The following is a 9952-nucleotide window of genomic DNA, read 5'->3' as shown; positions in this document are numbered from 1 at the left end:
CTTAATGTGGTTTTTCCCAGCTCTGTGAAGAAGATCATTGGTAGATTATGCGGATAGTGTTGAATCTATAAATTACTTGGGCAGTATGGCCATTTTCACAATATTTTTTCTTCCTTACCATGAGCATGGAATGTTTTTCCATTTGTTTGTGTCCTCTCTTATTTCATTGAGCAGTAGTTTGTAGTTCTCCTTGAAGAGGTCCTTTATATCATTTGTTGGTTGTATTCCTAGGTATTTTATTCTCCTTGTAACAATTGTGAATGGGCTCTCTGTTAGTCTGTTCTTGGTGTATAGGAATGCTTGTGATTTCTGCACATTGATTTTGTATCCTGAGTCTTTGCTGAAGTTGCTCATCAGTTTCAGGAGATATTGGGCTAAGACAATGGGGTCTTCTAAAAACACAATCATTTAGTCTGCAAATAGAGACAATTTGACTTCCTCCTTTCCTATTTGAATACACTTTATTTCTTTTTCTTCCCTGATTGCTCTGGCTAGAACTTCCAACACTATATTGAATAGGAGTGGTGAGAGAGGGCATCCTTGTCTAGTGCCAGATTTCAAAGGGAATGCTTCCAGTTTTTGCCCATTCAGTATGATATTAGCTGTGGGTTTGTCATAAATAGTTTTTATTATTTTGAGATACATTCCATTGATACCTAGTTTATGGAGAGTTTTTAGCGTAAAGGGCTCTTGAATTTTGTCAAAGGCCTTCTCTGCATCAATTGAGGTAATCATATGGTTTTTGTCTTTGGTTCTGTTTATGTGATGGATTACGTTTATAGACTTGCGTGTGTTGAACCAGCCTTGCATCCCTGGAATGAAGCCTACTTGATCATGAGGGATAAGCTTTTTGATGTGCTGTTGCAATTAGTTTGCCAGTATTTTGTCGAAGATTTTTGCATCTATTAATCATGGATATTGGCCTGAAGTTTTCTTTTTTTTATTGAGTCTCTGCCGAGTTTTGGTATCAGGATGATATTGGTTTCATAAAATGATTTGGGAAGGATTCCCTCTTTTTGTATTGTTTGGAATAGTTTCAGAAGGAACGGTACCAGCTCCTCTTTGTACGTCTGGTAGAATTCAGCTGTGAACCCATCTGGACCTGGGATTTTTTTGGTTGGTAGGCTATTAATTGCTGCCTCAACTTCAGCCCTTGTTATTGGTCTATTCAGGGTTTCAACTTCTTGGTTTAAACTTGGGAAGGTGCAAGTGTCCAGGAATTTATCCATTTCTTCCAGGTTTACTGGTTTATGTGCATAGAGTTGTTTGTAGTAATCTCTGATGGTAGTTTGTATTTCTGTGGAATCAGTAATGATAGCCCCTTTTTTGGTCATTTTTATTGCATCTATTTGATTCTTCTCTCTTTTCTTTTTTATTAATCTGACTAGTGGTCTGTGTATTTTGTTGATCATTTCAAAAAACAAGCTCCTGGATTTATTGATTTTTTGAAGGGTCTTTTTGTCTCTCTATCTCCTTCAGTTCTGCTCTGATCTTAGTTATTTCTTGTCTTCTGTTAGCTTTTGAGGTTTTTGTTTTTGTTTTTATCTTGCTCCTGTAGCTCTTTCAATTTTGATGATAGGGTGTCAATTTTAGATCTTTCCTCGCTTCTCATGTGGGCATTTATTGCTGTAAATTTCCCTCTAGACAATGCTTTAAATGTGTCCCAGAGATTCTGGTAGGTTGTGTCTTCATTCTTGTTGGTTTTAAAGAACATCTTTATTTCTGCCTTCATTTCATTGTTTATCCAGTCGATGTTCAGGAGCCAGTTGTTCAGTTTCCATGAAGTTGTGAGATTCTGAGTTAGTTTCTTAAACCTGATTTCTAATTTGATTGCACTGTGGTCTGAGAGACTGTTTGTTATTATTTCCATTCTTTTGCATTTCCTGAGGAGTAATTTACTTCCAATTATGTGGTCAATTTTAGAGTAGGTGTGATGTGGTGCTGAGAAGAATGTATATTCTGTGGATTTGGAGTGGAGAGTTTTGTGAACGTCTATTAGGTTTGCTTAGTCCAGATCTGAGTTCAGGTCCTGGATATCCTTGTTAATTTTCTATCTTGTTGATCTGTCTAATATTGACAGCAGAGTGTTAAAGTCACCCACTATTATTGTGTGGGAGTCTAAGTCTCTTTTTAGGTCATTAAGAACTTGCTTTATGGATCTGGGTGCTCCTGTATTGGGTGCGTATATATTAAGATCATTAGTTCTTCTTGCTGCACTGATCCTTTTACCATTATGTAATGCCCTTCTTTGTCTCTTCAGATCTTTGTTGATTTAAAGTTCATTTTATCAGAGACAAGGATTGCAACTCCTGCTTTTTTTTGCTCTCCATTTGCTTGGTAAATCTTCCTCCATCCATTTATTTTGAGCCTATGTGTGTTCTTGCATGTGAGATGGGTTTCCTGGATACAGTACACCAATGGTTCTTGACTTTTTATCCAATTTGCCAGTCTGTGTCTTTTTGAATTGGGCATTTAGCCCATTTACATTTAAGCTTAATATTGTTATGTGTGAGTTTGATCCTGCCATTATGATGCTAGCTTGTTGTTTTTCCCGTTAGTTGATGCAGTTTCTTCATTGTATTGATAGTCTTTACCATTTGGTATGTTTTTGGAGTGGCTGGTACTGGTTGTTCCTTTCGGAGTTTAGCGCTTCTTTCAGGAGCTCTTGTAAGGCAGGCCTGGTGGTGATGAAATCTCTCAGTAATTATTTGTCTATAAAGAGTTTTACTTCTCCTTCACTTTTGAAGCTTAGTTTAGCTGGATATGAAATTCTAGGTTGAAAGTACTTTTCTTTAAGGATGTTGAATATTGGTCCCCACTCTCTTCTGGCGTGTAAGATTTCTGCGAGAGATCCACTGTGAGTCTGATGGGCTTCCCTTTGTGGGTAACCCAACCTTTCCCTCTGGCTACCCATAGCATTTTTTCCTTCATTTCAACCTTGGTGAATTTGATGATTATGTGCCTTGGGGTTGCTCTTCTTGAGGAATATCTCTGTGGTGTTCTTTGTATTTCCTGGACTTGAATGTTGGCCTGCCTTGCTAAATTGGGGATATTCTCCTGGATAATATCCTGAACAGTGTTTGCCAGCTTGGATAACACTCCCCGTCACATTCAAGTATATCTATCAAATGTAGATTAGGTCTTTTCAAATAATCCCATATTTCTTGGAGGCTTTGTTCCTTTCTTTTCACTCTTTTTTCTCTACTCTTGCCTTCTTGTTCTATTTCACTGAGTTGATCTTCAATCTCTGATATCCTTTCTTCTGCTTGGTCGATTCAGCTATTGAAACTTGTGTATGCTTTGCAAAGTTCTCATGTTGTGTTTTTCAGCTCCATCAAGTCGTTATGTTCTTCTCTAAGCTGGTTATTCTAGTTAGCATTTTGTCTAACCTTTTTTCCAGGTTCTTAGTTTCTTTGCATTGGGTTAGAACATGTTCTTTTAGCTCAGAGAAGTTTGTTATCACCCACCTTCTGAAGCCTGCTTCTGTCATCAGACTCAATCTTCATCCAGCTTTGTTCCCTTGCTGGTGAGGAGTTGTGATCCCTTGGAGTAGGAGAGGCATTCTGGTTTTGGGTGTTTTCATCCTTTTTGCGCTGTTTTCTTTCCATCTTCATGGATTTATCTACCTGTGGTCTTTGTAGTTGGTGACTTTTGGATTGGGTCTCTGATTGGATGTCCTTATTGTTGATGTTGAAGCTATTTCTTTCTGTTTTTTAGTTTTCCAACAGTCATGCCCCTCTGCTGCAGGACTGCTGGAGGTCCACACTGGACCATGCTTGCCTAGAAATCACCCATGGGGGCTGCAGAACAGTAAGGATTGCTGCCAGTTTCTTCTTTCGTTATCTTTCTCCTAGAAGGGTACCTGCCAGATGTTGGCCAGAACTCTCCTTTATGAGGTGCCTCTTTGGATATACGGGGGTCGGGGAGCTGCTTGAGGAGACAGTCTGTCCCTTATCAGAGCTTGGGGCTGTTCTGGTAGCTCCGTTTTTCCATTCAGAGCTGCTGGGCAGGTACGTTTAAGTCTGCTGCAGCGGAACTTATAACTGCCTCTTTTCCCAGGTGCTCTGTCCTTGGAAGGTGGGGCTTTATTTATAAGTTCCTGACATGCTGCTGCCTTTTTTCAGAGATGCCCTGCCAATCAAGGAGGTAGTCTAGTCACAGTCTGCCAGCAGAGGTGTTGCTGAGCTGCCATGGGCTCTGCCCAGCTGCTGTGTAAACTTCCTTGCGATTTTGTTTACAGAGGTACAGTTAGGACTGCCTCAGTAATGGCGGTCTGCCTCAATAATGGCAGACTGCCTCAGTAGCGGTGGATTGCCTCAGTAATGGCAGGCGCCCCTTCCCCTACATTCTAATTCAGGTCAGGACTGTCCCAGGTCCAGCGGCTGATGGCTGCAAAACTCTCAATCCAGAGCTTTTCAGATTGCTGGTCTTTGTCCAGGTGGGATCCGTCAAGCCAGATCACCTGCCTCCCTGTTTTCAGCCCCGTTTTTCCGTTGAATGGGTGGCTCTGTCTCCCAGGCGTTCCAGGCACCAGTTGAAATGGCCACCTGGATTTATGTGAGTTTTTGTGCAGAAACCTGCAGCATCAGCTGAAACAGCTGTGCTGGAAACTCATGGCGCTTTTCGGTCCACGAATCTCCTGGTCAGTGGGCAAGTAAAAACTGCGGGAGAAGTGCAGTACCTAAACTGGAGTGCTGGAGTAGATGGAAAAGCCCCCGATGGCCTCCACTGGGTAGGGAAGGGGGTCCTCCAGGGATTGCACTTCCCGGGTGAAGCAGCACCCTACCCTGCCTCAGCTCGCCCTTCCTGGGCTACACTCACTGTGCAAAGAGTCCCATTGAGATGTACCTGGTACCTCATTTGGAAATGCAGTGATCACTCACCCTCTGCATTGCTCTCGCTGGGAACTGCACTCCTGAGCTGTTCATATTTAGACATCTTGGATCTCTAAGCTATTAACAACTTTCAATATTCAGATAAAATACACTCCTACAAACAAAATCTAAGACGTATTTTTCTCTATCTAATCACTCCAAAATTTACAAACTATTTATACTTACACTTAATTTATAACAATATACTTATTTACATAAATTCAATAAAAATCTATTTTCTAACAATTAAAAACACTATTTTACCAAAATGTTAACCAAAAAAAATACTTACAAACTACTTTAAAATATAAAAATTAACTTATAAAGCCTATAAAGCCTCTTAAAAAACTAGCTTCATACCTTATCTATACAGACTCCATGCAAAATTCCTAACCTATAATAAATAAAAAGTGTCACTTTCTAACAGATCCCACGGCCCGAAGTTTTCTTGGGACCTCAAAATAGAAAATTTTCCCAATTAATACAAATATTTACAGATGCAAATAAACCCATGACTGGACTCAACATTTCAAAAAGTCTAATGTAAAATTCCTTATAACAAAGTTCCAACTAAGCCAACTTTTTAGAATGCCTATATGACAAATAATTATTCTTACTGACTTTATACAAATATTCAAGCCAAATGTAATAAAACGAAAACTTATTTTGCCTAAAAATTTGTCCTACTATAATTTGTCTTTTATAAAAATAAAAACTAAGAAAATTATGCTTCAAAAAAACCAACTATAATACACCTGTAATTAAATTCTAGTCTTATTCACTATTTTTGAGTTTTTATTATTTTCTATAATTTTAGCTAAATCCTAAATTCTTTCTAGACTACAAATTCCCAAACTAATACTTTCAATTATTTTATTTCATTTTTCCAACTTAAACTCAATAAAATTACTACTACCTCTTTCCTGAGGCCCTACCTCCTCTAAAGTAAAAGTACTTTAACATCTAGTTTCCAACGTTAATCTTTGTTTTTATTCTATTTCTATAAAAATGTCTTATTAAACTTTTTTCTGCCTTCATCACATAAAAAGACCTAGGCCATCTAGAATACTACCTTCTAAATGAAACAACTAACTAAACTAATCCACCCTCAAAAACTAAATAATACTTACAGTGTCCTTCATAAATATTCATATCTCTATTTATAGCCTATTATATATAAGCCAACCTGTTATCAAATCCAATAACAACATAATTTTAAAACCCTACGTAATTAAAAATTCAAAAAGTGCCTCAAATAGCCCCACAAAACAAACACCAAAAAATTAAATTTATGTGCGACTCTACATTGTCACTAAATCAATAGTAGACATTCTAATTCAGGTCAGGACCATCTTAGTGACAAAAACTACTTATAACATTGGCCCTGCCTACAGGGGTAGACATGTCCCTGTGTTATAAAACTTATTACTATTACACACTCCATGTAAAACTACAAGATAGACTTTCCCCAAAACTTTCTAAACCTTATAGTACAACACTCCAATCAATATTGTCTATAGGTCCAAATACTCATAAATATTTCCAAATCCAAATAAATCATTTCCACTCTAATACCCCCACACTACACCCCTTCTCAACAAAAAATAGCCAAAACAATTATGGCAACCATTTTCCTGACAAATAAAACAAAATTTGACAATAAAAATTCCAACCAAACAGCTTAACCTCAAATGGCATTTTAAAACTTTTTTCCCTTTCCAGCTTTCTCCTCAGTTTCAAAATATAACTTGAAAATAAACTACAAATCCTAATCTCAAAATATTGCTTTAGACAAACTACGTATCTTCTTCCTTTTGCCTTAAAATACAGCCTCAAAATGTACTATAAACTGCCACCCCCCTTCTTTCCCATACTATACTCTTAGCCTTATGCATATTTATCTACTTAAATCCTTGTTAAGCACATGCATACTCACATATCTAGTCATATATTTCCATTAAAATGCCAAAGGCCAAATCCTAACACAAACCAGACACCACCAAACTTCTCTCCCCAGTCTCACCATGCACCATTATGATACTTACTGGGAATCTCCACAAGACTTTCACAGAGAAGTCAGATGACATCCTTGTGAGAAAATGATGGACTACAGATGGCCTGAAGCAATCTGCTCTTGAAGCCTTTTGAGGATTGCCAAGGCAAATGGTGTCCTTATTCAAAGTTCTCCTGCTTCAAAGCAACTCCTTGTTGCTATAGACCCATCAGAAACAGGAAAACATTGAAATCAAGGGAATAAACCCCCACAACTATATCTCACTGCCAACCCTTCCCTTACCACCCCATTTTCTCCAGTATGTTATCCGACACATGAAGAGTGTTTCTGTTGTTTTTTCTGTTTTGTTTTGTTTTTGGTGTTTTTTTTCTGAAATGGAGTTTTGCTCTTGTTGCCCAGGCTGGAGTGCAATGGTATGATCTGGCTCACTGCAACCTCCTCCTCCCAGGATGAAGTGATTCTCCTGCTTCAGCCTCCTGATAGCTGGGATTACAGGCATGCACCACCACGCCTAGCTAATTTTTTGTATTTTTAGAAGAGACAGGGTGTCACCATGTTGGCCTGGCAGGTCTCGAACTCCTGACCTCGGGTGATCCACCCATCTTGGCCTCCCAAAGTGCTGAGATTACAGGCATGAGCTGCTGTGCCTGGCCTGTTTCTAGCTTTATCTTTGCCTATGACAAGTTTCTGGTTCAGCTGATAGCATTTCCCCCAAATTCAGAATATGTAAGAAATCACTGGGAATTTACATCTGATTACCATAGATCCATAGATTCATTCTCTCATATTACAAGGCTCAAAGTTACAAAGAGAAATAGTATGTGATTGTGATGTTGGTGTTTCGTTAATATTTTCTTAAAGCTAAAATTGTTACTTTTCTGAGGAAGTAGCCAGAATAATAACTCTCTCAAATTCAAAAAACTATTGGCACAATTTGAAGTCAATCATCATTTCTAACCAACGTTTACTCTTTTTGCTGCTAAGATAGCTTGACAATTTTAATATCTGCATTATGGCCTATATGATAATCCCAGCAGTATTCTGGGGATAAGATCTTAGAGGGTTTGTTGAGAAAGAAATACTTGTTTAGGTGGCTTTCATCATGCCACTTGGCTTCGATGTCATTTTTTCTGTCCTGGAGGATTCCCTTAAAGCACTCCTGGGTGATGTTGAGAACTTGAATGAGTGTTCTACCAAAAATGGCTTTGTGGTAATAAAAATCCTTCTGGCTGAATGAAATGTATGCTGCCGACTCCTTCTACCTCTCAGAAGTATACTCCTCAGGATGTGTCCTGTACCACCAGGCCTGTAGCTGATCCACCAACTGGCCCAGGGTCTCCACCCCAAAATTGTCTTGGAACACCTGGTCCTCATCCATGCAGAAGAGGAAGTTGACTTCCTGTTGGATGTGGGCCAACAGATGCTCCCTGATGGTCTTCATGCGCATCATGCTAATGTCCTGCTACCTCTTATCAAACACTCTGAAGAAACGCAGAGGACCCAGCTCTATCAACGGCGTCATAGTGACATGGGCCATGATGTAAAATATGACTCTGTGGCCGACCATGAAGTACCTATCAGCAGATGTTATAAACTCCTTCAAGTAATACTCTGTATGTGTTCTGACAGCAAAAACCATCAACCCCACGGCAGTTTTCTGTTTGGCATAATAATTTTCTAGGATAGTTCTGTTCTAAGTGCCTTCGCACACAACCAGTGCATTCCAACTGGTCACTGTCGGCACCTCTGGGTGATTGTATGGATTAAACCAGTCCCATAGCTGAAGCTTTTTAAAAAAAATTTTTGTCATCTTTCTGTCTTTGTTCTTTCTCTTTTTCTTTGTCTGTATCTTCTTCTTCCTCTGCTTGATGATTGTGAGTTCCATTGTTGAAGCAGCTTGGAAACCACCGGCTCTTCCGAGTGCCGCTGTCAACAACTTCTGGGTGTTTTGAGTGATACATCTACTAGAGATAGCCTTCTGGGGTGTTGATGCATTTCCAACCCACAAGGATCACAGTGGAGACAACCAGCATTGGGGGAATTACCTTTCCTTTGACATTCATTATTTTCTCCTCATCATCTGCTTCTTTCACCCCAGAGTAAAAGGCAAAACAACGAAGTTCTACTGAGTTCGCTTCTGCAGAAGGAAGGGTTGAGGGAAGGGAAGGTGCTGCATTCCAACTCTTGACTGGCAGAAGCTGGGAGCCCAGGGCCAGAGCATGGCGAGTGACGCTAGGCAGGACCGCGCGTCACTCCCAGCCCAGGTGGCGCCCTCTGCAGTCCGATTACCCGCCCCACCGCCTCTGCCCTAGCCAAGCAAGGCATGCGGGGGAAACATGCCTTTTTATTTTATTTTATTTTATTTTATTTTATTTTATTTTCAGAAATTACCAACTAGTTGAATAAATATAGCTCTATTTTTTCCCTTTAACTCAATTTACAACAAATGTAGAAATTGAGCACAGGCCACATGTACTTGGCAGAAGGCTGTTTCAAAAATGAACATCAAACTTATTTTCTCCAAGACTCTCCTCCCCATCATCCATTCAGCATTCAGTTCAGAAAAAATTACCTATAGAACAATGGTTTTCAAATTACGTTTCATGGTCACTGTATTCTTATTCCTTGAGATGATACAGGTACAACTTTAAATTCTATGCTCAAATGTGTCAAGCAGCTGCATACTACCTATTCCTCTTACATGTTGCCATTATTAAATGTTCTGTGGGCCAGACGCTGTGGCTGTAATCTCAGCACTTTGGGAGGCCGAGGCAGGTAGATCACTTGAGATCAGGAGTTCTTGACTAGCTTGGACAGCATGGTGAAACTACGTCTCTGCTAAAAATACAAAAATTAGCCGGACAAGGTGACGCATCTGTAATCCCAGCTACTCAGGAGGCTGAGGCAGAGGAATCACTTGAACCCGGGAGGCAGAGGTTGCAGTGAGCCAAGATCGCACCACTGCACTCCAGCCTGGCGCCTGGCGACTGAGCGACACTCTGTCTCAAAACAAACAGACAAAAAAACCAAATAAGCAAAAAGTTCTGAGACACTGTACTATTAA

General features: G+C 39.7%; 1 pseudogene; it reads right to left on the bottom strand.

The window, feature by feature from the left end:
• Positions 1 to 7525: 7525 nt before the first annotated feature.
• On the bottom strand, positions 7526 to 9146 carry LOC116556685 (annotated as a pseudogene).
• Positions 9147 to 9952: the final 806 nt, after the last annotated feature.

Source organism: Sapajus apella, unplaced genomic scaffold (genome assembly GCF_009761245.1).
Source record: "Sapajus apella isolate SASKATOON/1434 unplaced genomic scaffold, GSC_monkey_1.0 scaffold2, whole genome shotgun sequence".
NCBI lineage: Eukaryota > Metazoa > Chordata > Mammalia > Primates > Cebidae > Sapajus > Sapajus apella.
This window is presented reverse-complemented; position numbering and strand designations above follow the sequence as displayed.